At 43.2% G+C, this 15,286-nt stretch overlaps 1 protein-coding gene across 3 annotated transcripts in view; it reads right to left on the bottom strand.

Annotated features, from left to right (window-relative positions):
- Positions 1 to 8,692, bottom strand: part of LOC105465041 (spectrin beta, non-erythrocytic 1) — a 213,751-nt gene extending 205,059 nt beyond the window's left edge. Inside the window, exon 1 of one of the 3 annotated variants that reach the window (XM_011713237.3) lies at positions 8,496 to 8,692. The gene's annotated coding sequence lies outside the window, so the exon portion shown is untranslated. Of the gene's footprint in view, positions 1 to 7,761; positions 7,784 to 8,495 lie in introns of those variants that run through there. The other 2 variants (XM_011713234.3, XM_071076693.1) reach the window with 2 other exon arrangements.
- Between the last annotated feature and the right edge of the window lie 6,594 nt (positions 8,693 to 15,286).

The following is a 15,286-nucleotide window of genomic DNA, read 5'->3' as shown; positions in this document are numbered from 1 at the left end:
GGCTGGGCGCAGTGGCTCACGTTTGTAATTCCAACACTTTGGGAGGCCAAGGCAGGCAGATCACTTGAGCTCAGGAGTTCAAGACCAGCCTGGGCAACACAGTGAAACCGCATCTCTACAAAAAAAATAAAAATTTAAAAATTATCCCTGTGTGGTGGTGCACGCCTGCAACTACTTGGGAGGCTGAGGCGGGATGATCGCTTGAACCCGGGAGGTCGAGGATGCAGGGAGCTGTGTTCGTGTCACTGCACTCCAGCCTGGGCAACAGAATAAGACTCTGTCTCAAAACAAAACACAACACAACACAACAAAACAAAACAAACAAAAATGGTCCTTATGGTCACCTGTATTATTTACTGTATTCTTCTCTACTGTGAAATATTTCAAAACTCAAAAAGAGAAACATTAAGTCATGGGAATTTCCTTTCATACAAGAGAGGAAATCACTCATCAACCTACCATCCAAAGCAAACTATTAACATTTTAATGTATTTCCTTCCAGTCTTTTACTTAATACAATAAAACTAGGATTATACTACACTATACAGTTTTGCATCCAAATATGTCCAGTAACCCCTGTATTATCGGCATCATCCCATCTCAGTAATATTCTTCCAAACCATTATTTTAAGCACTATATTGAATTCCACCCCACAGCTGTGCCATAATTTATCTGATTATGCTCCATTTAAAAAATTTCCCCTTTTCACTATTAATGTTGCCAAGAAAATCCTTGTTTAAAAACTTGTCCTTATTTTTAATTGCTTTTTTAGGTTACCAAGCAACATGTGAGATTTCAGTTCAAGAGGTGTAAGTATTTAAGGCTTCTGTTACGTATATATAACCCAACTGTTTCCCCTAACTTTGTATTAATCAAAATATGCTCTCAACAGGTGATGCAGAGCTCCCATCTCACAGCAGCCCAGAGCATTTTATCTATCCATTAAGTGGAAAAATTAATTGATTATTTTGGTCTGTATTTCATACACTGGTGAGTTTGAACTTACAGTTATCAGCCTCCTTGATTTCTTCTTTTATAAACTATCTGCTCATATCCTTTCCTTAGCTTCCAGGGCTTTAGCATTTTCTTGTTTGTTTAAAAAATACATATATATTAATCAGATTTTTCTTTCCTATTATTTTGACATGATGTATAGGGACATGTTTAATATAGACTGAACTTAGTATTATTTACCTAAATGATTATTTGCTAGAATGTATCTTTTCTAAACAAATCAAACTGCTTATTTGAAAGAAAGCATAAAATTAAGTCAAACGAAGCAGAAATTCGACATTTTATAATTATTAAAATTTATTGTGATGAGTGCTGAATTACCTCATTTGGCTTTAATAATCCTATGTGCTAGGTACTCTCATTACGACTATTTTACAGATGAAGATGTTGAGGGACACAAAGAAATCTAGGCAGTTTGCCCAAGGTCACTTAGTGTGTGAGCGAAGTGGGTGGGTTGTGTAACTAAAGAGCCTGAAGCTTGGGGCCCAGGGCCCCTCCATCCAAAGCTTCCCATCAGCCTCTCTAGCCATGACCTCTCTCCACCTCCACTGAGGGTTCTGCTGGAACTTCAAACTCAAACACTGATATTAAAGTGAAACTGATATTCCTCCCAAATATCCACTCATGCCCTTGACTTGTCTGTTTCCGTCATCATCACCAAACACGCTCATTGTCATTATTCAAATTTGAAATCTTTATCACCTTAGCTTAGCTCCTCACCCACTAGGTCCACCTCCCATCCATCCTCCCATCCATTCACCCTACAAATAGCTTGGCATAGGATTGGGCCTTCACAACCATTCTCCCATCTCTCCTCTCCTTCTTGTTCCCTTGGCCACCACTGTAACTTGCTCCCTTTACTTCTGGACTCCCACTTCTCTCCTGTCTCCTTGCTTCTAGTTTCTTCCTGTCTCATTGTATTCTGAACACTGCCAAGGTAATGAGTTTCTCAAGTATATTATAATCACAGAATTTAGAAGTGTACAGGAGCTTAAAAACTGAATGCCAGATTTAATCGACTGGTAGTTACTGCCTGGAACACCATGTCGAGAATATGACTGAGACTCTATCTCAGCTCAGCGGAAAAAGAGTACCATTACTGATTTTCGATGGCTGCCAGGAACAGAAGCGAGTGATGCCATGTGCCATGTTTTAACCCCTACTATGATTTCATCTAAGTCTTTCATTTTATAAAATTAGATTTGAGACCAGAGGGTTAAGGGTTTGCCCAAGTCACACATCCAGCCTGTAAAAGGTATTTTACCTTCTGTGTATGGTACATAAAATATATTCTATATACTAAAGTATACAGTCTTTTGATTCAGGAACTAATTCTTATTCAACTTTAAGCCAGTCCAAAAACCATAACAACTTCAAGTCCTGGCAAGATAATGTATCCAATAATTATTCATTAAATAAAAAACAATATTACAAAGTAATCTCAGAGTAGGAGCAAAGGGAGATCATTAATACTATAAATGCTTAATGGTCAAAAGAACTGCGTACAAATATATTACTTTCAAGAAGCGGAATCTAAACTGATAAGGGTTTCTAGTAAGTGGTCTCTTCAGACTGTAGTAATCAATACATAAATGCCATTGGTAATGCAGCCTTTTAAAAAATAAAAGTTAGAATAAGCCATTTAATAGCTCTCCAGACATAAAAATGTTTAGGTAGTTTTTGCAAAGTATACCAAAAGGGATCAGTGGGTCATAGTGCTTAGGCAGTCCCAAGAGAAAGGAATGAACTCTTATCAATCAAACACGCACTATGTGCCTGGAACTGTACACTGCTGCCTCATAACTGTAAGATAAACTAATACTATTTCAATTTTTCCAATGAGCAAACTGTGGTCTTGAGTGAGTAACTAGCTCAAAGCCAGTACCTAGCAGTAGCCATAAGGCTAGTATACAACACCATTAGGATTTGGGCCCAGAACCTGTTTGATTCCAAAACGAATGCTCTTTCCAAACAAAGAAAAACTTTTCTGCAATAACAAAATTATCCTCACAAACTTTAAAGGACAAAATACTGATTACGACTCTGCTAAATTACAAATAACAGATCATCAAAAGAAATCACAAATTCGAGTTTAAAAAAAAACACAAGCTGAGAAGTAATTGTTGCAAGACATAAGATCCACAAAGGATTAGTAGGTAACCTACATATAGAACTACAAATCGATAAATGGGTAAAAGACTGAACAGGTACTTCGCAAAAGGAAGAACCCAAATGGTTAACAATGTAAACAGACATTCAACCTCAATAATCAGAGAAATTGCAAATAACAATCACAATGAGATAACATTTCACTGGACAAGATTTTCAAGCCTGGTATGTGAAGCACTGGCAAGGCTGTGGAACAACTGTAATACTTACGGCTAGTGGGAACACAATCAACCACTTCGTAAAAAACAGTTTGGCACTCTCTATTAAGGCTGATGATGCACATGCCCTGTGATCCAGAAAATTTCATTCCCTAGAGACAGCAAGTGGGTGTGTGTGCCTCCACATATGTACCAAGAGCCATACACAAAAACCACTCACAGCAACCCTTGTACAATAGCAAAAAAACTGGAATCAGTCCAAATCTCCATCTAGAGTAGAATGAATAAATCATGGTAGAATACTATACAGCAAGTGAAACTGAATGAAATACAGCCATGAAATGGATAAACCTTGGGAATAGAAGGTTAATCTAAACAGGTGAATCAGAAAAATACATAAAGTATAATTTCGTTGATATGAAGTTCAAAATCATACACAATCAAGATTTTTTAAAAAGGACAAACCATAGAGAAGGGAATGATAAGCATAAAATTCAGGATGGGGTTGTTTCAGATGGGATGATGGAGGTGGGCTCTGGATGTATAAGGCTCTTCTTGAACTAGCTGGTGGTTACCCGAGTGTCCATTGGTTTATGATTCTTTTTATTTTTTTGAGACAGAGTCTCACTCTGTCACCCAGGTTGGAATGCAGTGGCATGATCTTGGCTCACTGCAACCTCCGCCTCCCCAGTTCAAGTGATTCTCTTGCCTCAGCCTCCCGAGTAGCTGGGAATTACAGGCGCCTGCCACCATGCCCAAATAATTTTTGTATTTTTAGTAGAGATGGGGTTTCACTATGTTGGCCAGGCTGGTGTTGAACTCCTGACCTCAACTGATCTGCCCCCCTCGGCATCCCAAAGTGCTGGGATTACAGGCATGAGCCACTGCGCCCAGCTGGTTTACGATTCTTTAACATATATTTTAGGAACATTATTTTGTACCTACCAATTACTTGATTCAAAAAACAACTCTAAGAAAAGACTGGACGAGAGGGCAGGACATTGACTATATCAGATGACAGACATCAAGATGCCAGAGCAGAGCAGAGGGAGCAGAGGGGACCCTTTGCTCAGGGGTGAGGTTCCTGGGCTCCAGCTCTGATGTCTCAAAACCAATGCCTTCTTCTTTCAGAGGGGAAAAAAACTGTTTTTCAACTTCAGAGGTGTTTAACAAAAGAACCTAAAACACTGATTAATATAAATAAACCATGGTATATAGGACTCTTCCACCAAGAATTAAAGAACAGCTTTATAAAATAATTTTGTATTAAACAAATATTTTACAGTGAGTGCCTCACTTCTGTCACCACCATCAAGAAAAAAAATGTGCTGATACTTCAGCAAAAGAAAGGAAAATGCAAGAAGGAAACTTTTGATATTGAGGTCCCTTTGCTGAAGGAATAGAATAGAGTTTCTTCATTCAATGTGTATACAGCTCACTTAAAGGTCTTGTTAAAATGTTGATTCCGATTGGCTGAGTTCAGAGTGGTGCCTAAGAATCTGCATTTGTAACAAGCTCCCAGGAGATTCTAATGTTGGAGGTCCGTGAATCTCACTATGATAGCAAAGGACATTATGAAAATGGCTTCTCGAGAGATGTTTAAAAAATAGAAACACAGGTATATCTAACTGGCATAATTTCCTTTAACCACTGAGTAGAAAAAAAAATTGATGATGTTATTCCTACACAATAAAAATTTAAATATAATAACAAGTGCTACCAGAAAAATCAGAGTACTAAACTAGGTCTTTTGCAAATAAAAGATGCCCTGAGAAAAAGCCAAGACTGAAAACTTACAGGAAAAATCCATGAGATGCTTTACTCACTTCCACAGACCTACAAAGCTCACTCTTCTAACAGGGGTAGTTAGCCCCTTCCTTATGGAAGAATGGTTTGCATTCCCAAAAACGTAGTGAAAGAAACTAGGGCTATCATAGGGAGATCCACAGAACATTAAATAAAGCCCAATTAAAATGAAGATACTAGTTACGGTGCAACATAATTAAAGGAGCATCACGCCATTGCACGTAAAAAAAAAAACCAAAAAAAAACAGGCTTTAAAATGTTCTATAAGAATACGCTATTAAAAAGAAAAGCTTAAAATTATTTTGACAGTATCCACACTGAATGATTTCCACTAATCATGTCTATGTTGAGTAGTAGTAAAATCCTTCCACTTCAAAATAGTACTTCCACATGTAAAGTCATACATTCATACATCAAGACAAAGCAACCACTCTACAAACCCTTCCAGGAAGCTCTGCCAATGCCAAGCCTCTGCTCGGGATGTGTCACAAGCAGAATGAGGTCTTCTCATTGGCTCTACAACATCACAGATAGTTGTTACTAGTCCTGCCCAAGAGAAGCTCTTCATAGAAAACCTCAACCGTGGGAGACGACCTAGTGACAGCAGTTCCTTCACTGCCCAATACTTCTCCTTTCAGATGAAGGTTTTGGTCACTCCAGCAATGACAGAGTTACAAAGAGCTTAACCCAACAGAATTCTGCACCTGGTGTGTAAGTCAGAACAGCTAAACCTCCTGTGACATCAACACAGGATATTTCTTACAACAAAGTAAATCCAAAACGTCTGGATGATCCATGGGAACAACATTCATAAAAATCTGTACGCAACACGATTTTATACAACCAGCACAAAAAGTCCCATACTTTAACGGGAGTTTCATATTTTGAGTTTCTCTAACAGAAACTCAAAATAATGCACATACACCACACAATGTACATGCAGTTCTATTCTGCAGAGCCACATGAAATCAAAAGCCACTAACTTGGATTCACTAGAAATTTTTAAAAACACAAGCAGGCACGCCCTTGGCTTGCAAACACTGACCTTCCCTTCCAACTAGCATACTGAAATTTCCTTTTTCACCTACACATTTTAGAAAAGCCTGGGTTGACATTTGAAATATATCCCATTTGCCATCCCACACGGAATAAATGAATTATAGAAATGGCATTTAGAAGGGAAATTCCCTGTGCCCTGGCCGAGACCAAACATGAGAACATTGGGAACCATCTCCTCCTAACTAGATACCAGTCAAGAGGCCTTGGTGGTCTGCCCTTCTCCACCCTCTCCACAGTCACAGCTGTGAAAAATATGTATACAAAAAATACATATAAACAAACACAAATGCAGCCTGTTACTGTCATAATCCCATTAGTTACGCCTGGACACTAAACTAGGCTATCTGAATCAAGAGAAATCTGAATACCAACTTACCCTCCATCATGACACTCATACACCTAATAATCCTTAATAAAGCATCCAAATAATGCAATTGTACTTGACTTAGAAAGAGCAAACGATGAAAACAAAACAAATACAGGCTAAAGGAATCATTTACTATCCATTAAAAAACATATACATTCCTTTTAAAACAACCTACTGAATTTTAACATACTTATAATGTCTTAGTGACATAAAAACTAAAACACATTAATCATTTCATTTATAAAATGGTTTCCTATAGAAAAAATGCATGCTTGGTATTAACCAAAGACAGAAGAGGTACTGTAATGTCACAGTTGCGAAGGTCCAATTAATAAACACCAACTTTTCATATAGAAAGAAATTAATGCATAGCTGGGTTGTGGTTATACATTATGGATGATCCACAGAATAACGCCGCGACTCCCCACACTGACTGCACCATTGCCTCCGCACACCACTGGGCCCCGTCCTTCCTGCAGCCCCTCCCTATGGCTCAGGTCCCCTGGTCGCAGATCAGATTCCGATCCGCATCCGCAGGCCGGCTCCCCTCTGCCTGCATTGGTGCTGCAGGGCGCCCCTCCGAAAGAGCGCAGCCCAACGAGAGGTGCAGGAGGGATGATCCCAAAAGAGAAGACTCTCCCCTGCTCACACCTAGGTGACCTGGTCCTCCTGATGCCACATCCAGCAGAAGCTGCAGGACAACGTAGTAGCAGCTTCAGGCCTCGGCCAAGGGCAGCCCCGGGCCTGGGTGGGGCCGGGCGGGGGCCGCAGGCGCCGAGCGGCCGCCAAGCCCCGCCAGCGAGAACCAAGGAAGCTGCGATACTGCTGCATTGTGCTGCATCACGGCGAGGGCACCGTGAGCCATCCATCTTGCCAAAAAAGCACATCCCCTCCCAAATAAACCCCACCGAATTCAATTTTCTCCTCCGCCAAAGCACCCCCACACGCACCCCGTCCTCACTATCTGGCCTGGCTTTGGGTTGGAAAAATAATGGACAGAGGTTTGCGTTCTGATCCCCACCCCCTCCCCATCTGATGGCAGCAGTTGGCACCCTTCCTATCACAAAAACAAAGAGAAGGCGCCCCCTAAAAGAGGGCCGTGGGCGTGGTGTGGGGGGTGCTGACGAGAGGGGCTTCCAGCCCACCTACCCAAGGCAGGCCCGGAGGGTCCCCGCGCTGAGACAAACCTGTTGAAGAGAGGGTGGCAGGAGCTGAAGGGCGGGCGCAGCGGCGGCTCGGCGCCCGGAGGCGGCTCACGCCCAGCCCTGGGAGAGTGGGGACGGCAGAAAGGGCGGGGGGGCGGGCGCAGAAGGGTAGCGAGCGCTGGGACTGGGCGGGGGTGGGGGCGCGGGGCCGCCGCCTCCAGCTCAGCTGCAGCGCGGCGCAGCCGGGACCACGCCTGGCCGCATCCCCTGCACCGCTACGCGCAGAGCCCGGCCCTGTCACAGCCGCCCCCGCTCCCCACCCGCGGGGCCACAGGGAGGGCACCTGAAAATAGACCCTCCTGCTGCCCGCTCCGCACCCACCTCCGCGCCAGGGGCCGCCGCGCCCGGCTGCAGGGAGGCGACGGCGGAGGCAGTGAGGAGGAATCGCCGGGGCTGGGGCCGGGGCCGGGGCCGGGGCCGGGCGGCAGCGGTGCGCACGGCGGATCTGCGGCCGCCTCACAGCAGAGCCTGCCGCCCCTCGTCCCGCATCACCCGAGTACCAATGAGCACCCGCGACCCGGGCTCCCCGCGCCGCCCCCGCCCGGGCTCTGCAGCCTCCCTGCCCCCACGCGGCTCCCCGGGCGCAGGGCAGGCGGGCAGCCGCGTTCTCCGGCCCTGGGCCCGCGCCCCTCCTCCCGCCAGTCCGCCGCCGCGGAGCCTGCCCGGGAGGCAGCCCCAGTGAGTTGGCATCTCCCTACCTCGGGCCCCCTACCTACCTCCCGGGGATGGGGTGGGGGCGCCGGGGTCCCGTCCTCCTCCCGCTCCTCGGCGGCCGGGCGGGTGGGCCGGGAGGCGACTCCGCGGGTCTGTCCGCGGCTGGGGCCGGGGCTCACAGGACGGGACCAGTGGGCGCTGCTGCGCAGGGCTGCGCGCTAGCTCCGGGAGGAGAGGCGGCCGAGGGAGGGACTGGAGGAATCCGCAGCCTGCACGGCAACAGCTGCACTGATTCCGGGGGCTGGGCGGGAGCGCGGGGGGCGGGGGAAGGAGGAGAGGAGGGCGCTCGCAGGGAGGGGGCGAGGGGCGGGGAGAGGAGCGCGCGGGGCGGGCGCGCGCGCACACACACACACGCGCACTCGCGGACTCCCTCCCGCACGCCCTCCGCCCTCCGCACTCCTGCCTCCCTCCTCCCTCCCCCCTCCCGCCCGCTCCCTCCGCTTCGCCAGCCCTCTCCTGCTGCCCCGAGCCCCGCAGCTGCCCACCCGGCGCTCGCTCGGCCAGGGAGCCGAGCCTCGGGCGCGTTCTCGTCCTCTCCAGCCGAGGCTTTTCCAGGGCCCATCCCGGACTTCATCCTCCCAGCGGCGGGGACCAGGCTGGCCGGGGCGGGGTGGGCACTGCTGCTGCCGCTACCCGAGCAGGACAATAGGGGCTTTGTCCCCACAGCCGGAGAGGGCCAATTTCACGTTTAATTTGAGGCTAATTCGATTATCGCCATGGAAAGAGGCGGTCTAATTTTCTACGTGACTTGTGCAGCCTCTTTTCGCCCTTGATGTTGCGTTTGGAATGCGGGGGAGAGAGGGTGTTTAGGGAGGCTTTGGAGCGTCACTTGCTTAGTTGGTTTGAGATGCAGGTGGTGATGCCTTACAGGTTCTGCCCGGCTTGGAGAAGGGCGACGGCGACCTCTTCGTGGGAAACCTTGGGCGCTGGAGGGTGGGTGGGGGTCGTTCCTTGGCGAGGTTAACGTATTCTTCTTTTGCAAATGCTTTTTCGCCCACCCTTTCGCTTTGGGTAGCTGGGAGCAGACCGTACAAGTGGTTCATCCACCCAACTCCTGCCTCTCAGCGCAGGCTCCGCTCGAACCTGAGGCCAGGTGCCCTGCCCAGTCATTCCAGAGAGTGGGGTCGTCCGGCCGCGGCGGAGGGCCCGTGATGGCGTGGGGACTTGCGTTTTCCCCTGTGCGCATTCCTTGAAAAAGAAACTGGACGTTTCCTCGAATTTTTGTCATGTGCCATGCCCCTTCCCAGTCACCTGGTCTACCCCGTCAGCCCCTCAAACTGTGTAGAAATTCCAGAACCGTCACTATTGTGAAGAAAAGATGGTGGAATCACCAGGAACCCGAATGGAAACGCTCTTTAGAAAACAGTTTGAAGAAACTGACTTTCTCCTTGTTCTGTAAGGTGCACAAGGCGGCACTGCGGGCATTCAGAGGGAGGAGGGCCCTTCCTGTTTGAAAAAACACCAGGGATTTTCCCCATAAAGACCTGATCACCTGGATTAAAACAAAACAAAAATACAAGGCAGTCAAGTAGTTTGGACCATGCTTCTATCTCAGATCACTAGAACCTGGTCTGATGAGTTTATATGTTTGTATTTTTAAATGAATATTTTAAAATAAAACTTAATGAAATTTACACAGCAAACTGAAGGTGATTCTTCGTTTTAGGCCTTCATAGGTTTGAATGTTTGAACCTACGTTTACTTTTGATAGATAGGAAAAAAATTGAGGAAAGCAAATAACATTTTTTCTCAGAAGGTGAATCAACACAGCCACACGGTAAACTCTCTAAGGGTAGGGTTCGTTCTTTCTTCACTCTGTACATATAGCAGGCGCTTAGGAGATACTAAAAAAACATTTGTTGAATTGAACAGAATCAACTTGTAAGCTGCTGCCCTCATTAGGTAATAAGGGAAATCCACTAGAAAGCAAAAAATAAAGCACTTATTTATTTTTTACCATAGACCCCAGCACCTCCCCACCTACAATGTTAGTGAGATACCAAAGAAAACAGTAACAATATTGGGAAGTGCATGCATTTAAACTAATTCTTCCAGTGTTATTCTGAAACGATGACTCTTAAATAATTCCTTTATCACAGACAACGGTACTTAAATAAATTTTTATTTGATGGATGATTCACCTCCCTTACCCCATTCCACTCCCACTTATGTTGTTTTTTAATTTCCTTAAAAAAAAAAAAAGGCCACACACACCTTAGCAAGGTACTCTAGTAAAGCCTCAGTAATTGTTCCAAAAATGTGAAAGACGAGGATTCAGAGTTCTACTATAAATACCTGCCTCACAATTTTGAATTCTTACCCTTAGGTGCAAAAAATCACCCCGCAGAACTCAGTATACCAACGACCAAAAAGAAGTAACAATTCAAAGAAAAGATAGCACAACTGGAAATATTATTGGAGAAGACATCTTTATGGAAGGCAAAATCTGAAAAAGATAAAAAGCCTTAGTCAGTGATAACAGTTCGGAAGGATTATTCCCACGTATCTCAGAAGCGGCTTTAAGTTTCTTCTCATATTAGAATCGGGGTTGATTTAAAGGAACCTAGAAGTCTGCAATAGCATGTTTGTAACATACTGCTCTCCGTTTTTAAAACCATGTGATTGCATATGGCTTTATCTCCCATCCAAATACTTTATTACAAAATTTTTGCAGATATAAATTATCATTTTAACTTTCCATTCAAAACGTAGGGGAAGGCTGGGCACAGTGGCTCATGCCTGTAATCCCAGCACTTTGGGAGGCTGAGGTGGGTGGATCACCTGAGGTCAGGAGTTCAAGACCAGCCTGGCCCACATGGCAGAACCCCATCTCTACTAAAAATACAAAAATTAGCCGGGCATGGTGGGACGCATCTATAGTCCCAGGTACTCTGGAGGCTGAGGCAGGAGAATCGCTTGAACCTGGGAGGTGGAGGTTGCAGTGAGCCGAGATCGCGCCACTGCATTCCAACATGGGTGACAGAGCGAGACTCTGTCTCAAAAAATGAAATGAAATAAAATAAAAAGATATTGATAAACAGTATTGTCTACTACAACCTGTTTTATTTAGAAAAGAGAATGATATTCTAAGTATTTCCTTTTTTTATATTATATTAACCCAATTAAAATCCATCTTTTATTGTACTGATAATAGCCCAAAACTTTAAAATCAGAACATATTTTGAAAACTTGCATATATTTTAAAAATTCCTATTTACTCCTAAACTTGCTTCCTTTTAGCCCTGAACTAGTCTGGGAAATTTACTCATATTTAAAATATATTTCATTTGGGAATTCACATGTATTAATTTTGCACTGGGAAAACCTAAAGACTGATATGTAAACTATCATTATCATGAATGAATATTCTTTAACCACTAATAACATATTTACTCTTGTATAAAGTAATTCTTTCATTATCCAAGAGATGGATATGCCTTACATTCTTCTCAGCTCTGAAATAGAGCAATGGGTAAAATAATATTAAAAAATCATTGCTTTCATGGATCTTCCATTCTAGTAGGGGATACAATCAAACAACCAAAAAGTAAAAGATATGTGTAATAAATCTGAATAGATGGTAATCTAAATGTATAACAATACTATTTATAAAATGATCACAATAAATGGTGTCAGCTTTCTATAAAAGATCTTCACATTTTCTATGTTAATAATAATAATATCAACCATAAAATGTTTTCCAGTTTTTGAAATGCTTTATCAAATATTACCTTATTTTGTCCTTTTGCCAGTTCTGTGGGGTAAATATTAACCCCATTCTGTGGATGACCGAATGGCCAAATGAGTTGCCCAAGTTCTCACAGCTAGTTAAGTGCCAGAGATATCTTAGGAGGTGGCATATCAGAGCTGTATACCTGGGCATTGCATATTAATTATTAAACATAACTATTTTGCAAGATGAAGAAAGTTCTAGAGATAGATGGTGGTGATGGTATCACAACGACGTGCATGTACATAATGCCACTAAACTGTATTAAAATGGTTAAAATGGTAAGTTTTATGTTGTGCATATGTTACTTTTTTTAACCACTCAGAAAATTCTGTTGGTTTTTTTTTTTTTAAACTTTTATTTTCGGTTTGGGGTATATGTGTAGGTTTGCAAACAGGTAAACTTGTGCCACAGGGGTTTGTTATACAGATTATTTCATCACCCAGGTACTAAACCTAGTACTCAATAGTCATTTTTTTCTGATTCTCTTCCCTCCTCCCAACCTTCACCCTAAAGAAGGCCCCAGTATCTATTGTTCCCCTCTTTGTGTCTGTGTGTTGTAATCATTTACCTCCTGCTTATAAGTGAGTACATGCGCTATTTGGTTTTCTGTTCCTGTATCACTTTGCTAAGGATAACAGACTCCAGCTCAATCCATGTTTCTGCAAAGGACATAATCTTGTTCTTACGTGGCTGCATGGTATTCCATGGTATATATGTACTACATTTTCTTTATCCAGTCTACCACTGATGGACATTTAGGTTGATTCCATGTCTTGGCTGTTATTAATAGTGCTTCAGTGAGCATACATGTGCATGTGTCTTTAAGATAGAATGATTTATATTTCTTTGGTTATATACTCAGTGATGAGATTGCTGGGTTGAATGGTCATTCTGGTTTTAGCTCTTTGAGGAATCACCACACTACTTTCCACAGTGATTGAACTAATTTACACTCCCACCAACAGTGTAAAAGTGTTCCTCTTTCTCTGCAGTCTCTCCAACACCTGTTATTTTTTGACTGATTAATAATAGCCATTCTGACTGGTGTGAGATGGTATCTCATTCTGGTTTTGATTTGCACTTCTCTAATGATCAGTGATATTGAGCTTTTTTTTTATATGCTTGTTGGCCACATGTATGTCTTCTTTTGAAAAGTGTCTGTTCATGTCCTTTTCCTACTTTTTAATGGGCTTTATCAAATATTATCTTATTTTCTTGTAAATTTAAGTTCCTGATAGACGCTGGATTTTAGACCTTTGTCAGATGCATAGATTGCAAATAGTTTCTTCCATTCTGTAGGTTGTCTGTTTAGCTCTTCTGCACAGCAAATGCTCAACATTTTTAGTCATTAGAAAAATGCAAATCCAAACCACTTTGAGATACCACGTCACATTCACTAGGATGGCTTTAATTTTATTTAAAAGATGGAAAATAGCAAGTGTTGGTGAAAATGTGGAGAAATTGAGAGCCTTGTATATTGTTGGTGGGAATGTAAAATGTGCAGCTGCTGTAGAAGAGTTTAGCAGTCTGTCAAAAAGAAGAACATAGAATTACCATGTGACCCAGCAGTTCCATTTCTAGGTATATGCCCAAAAGAATGGAAAACAGATACTCAAATAAATACCTGTACATTAATGTTCATAGGAGACTATTCACAATAGCGAAAAGGTGGAAACAACCCAAATGTCCATCACCTGATGAATAGATAATGAAAATGTGGTACAGCTATACAATGGAACATTATTCAGCCACAAAAGGGAATGAAGTACTGATACATGTTACAGTGTGGGTAAACCTTGAAAACGTTATGCTAAATGAAAGAAGTCTGATACGAAAGGTCACATACGATTTTATTTATCCAGAATAGGTAAATCCTTAGAGATAGAAAGCAGATTGTGGCTGCCAGGAGCTAGGATGGGTGGGGAGTGGGGGAATGGGGTCTACTGCTTGATGGATTTTTTTTTTTTTTGAGACAGAGTCTTGCACTGTTGCCCAGGCTGCAGTGCAGTAGCACAATCTTGGCTCACTGCAAACTTCACCTCTCAGATTCAAGAGATTCTCATGCTACCCCTCATGAATCAAGAGATTCGAGCAGTTGGGATTACAGGCATGTGCCACCACGCCCCGCTAATTTTTGCATCTTTAGTAGAGACAGGGTTTCACATGTTGGCCAGGCTGGTCTCAACCGTGACCTCAAGTGATCAGCCCACCTCGGCCTCCCAAAGTGCTGGGATTACAGGCATGAGCCACTGCGCCTGGCCAATATGGCTTTTCTTTTGAGGTAATGAAAATGTTTTAGATCTAGAGGTGATGGTTGCACAACATAGTACACTTGAAATGCCACTGAAATGTTTGCTTTAAAATGGTTAATTTTATGTTATATGCCTATCACCTCAATCTTTTAAGAAATTTAATTCAAAAATAAAAATTATTTTTTATTAGTTTCTCATTTAACATCATTTATCAATGACCAATGAAGCACTAGTCATATCAGGTAAATGGGCTACTACATGTTCTTTAAGATTTTCTTATATGTGCCTCTTGAGAAAGGATTTATTACTATTCATTTCTCAGGTGAACTATTCCACCTGCATGCTTTCAGGGAGCTTGATGTTAATTATCCCACCACAGAAATATAAGAAGGATTCTGAGCCTTTACTGTTGGAGCCAAACTAGAAATTAACAAAAAAAAAAGTTTTTGAAATCTCCCTTTGGCAAGTAGCATCTAAGAATGAAGGGAAAAATCTCAGAGTGTGCTGACTCTCCATGTGACAATGTGCAGTTTTTCCTCATCATCTCAACCTACACTGTCCAATACAGTAGCCACCAGGTATTTTCTTTTCTTTTCTTTTTTTTTTTGAAACGGAGTTTAGCTCTCGTTGCTTAGGCTGGAGTGCAATGGTGCTATCTCGGCTCACTGCAACCTCTGCCTCCCAGGTTCAAGCAATTCTCCTGCCTCAGCCTCCCAAGTAGCTGAGACTACAGATGCCCACCACCATGCCCAGCTAATTTTTTGTATTTTTAGTAGAGATGGGGGTTCACCATGTTGGCCAGGCTGGT

Source organism: Macaca nemestrina, chromosome 13 (assembly GCF_043159975.1).
Source record: "Macaca nemestrina isolate mMacNem1 chromosome 13, mMacNem.hap1, whole genome shotgun sequence".
Taxonomy (NCBI): Eukaryota; Metazoa; Chordata; class Mammalia; order Primates; family Cercopithecidae; genus Macaca; species Macaca nemestrina.
Note: the sequence above shows the minus strand (reverse complement) of the source record. Positions and strands in the feature narration are given on the sequence as shown.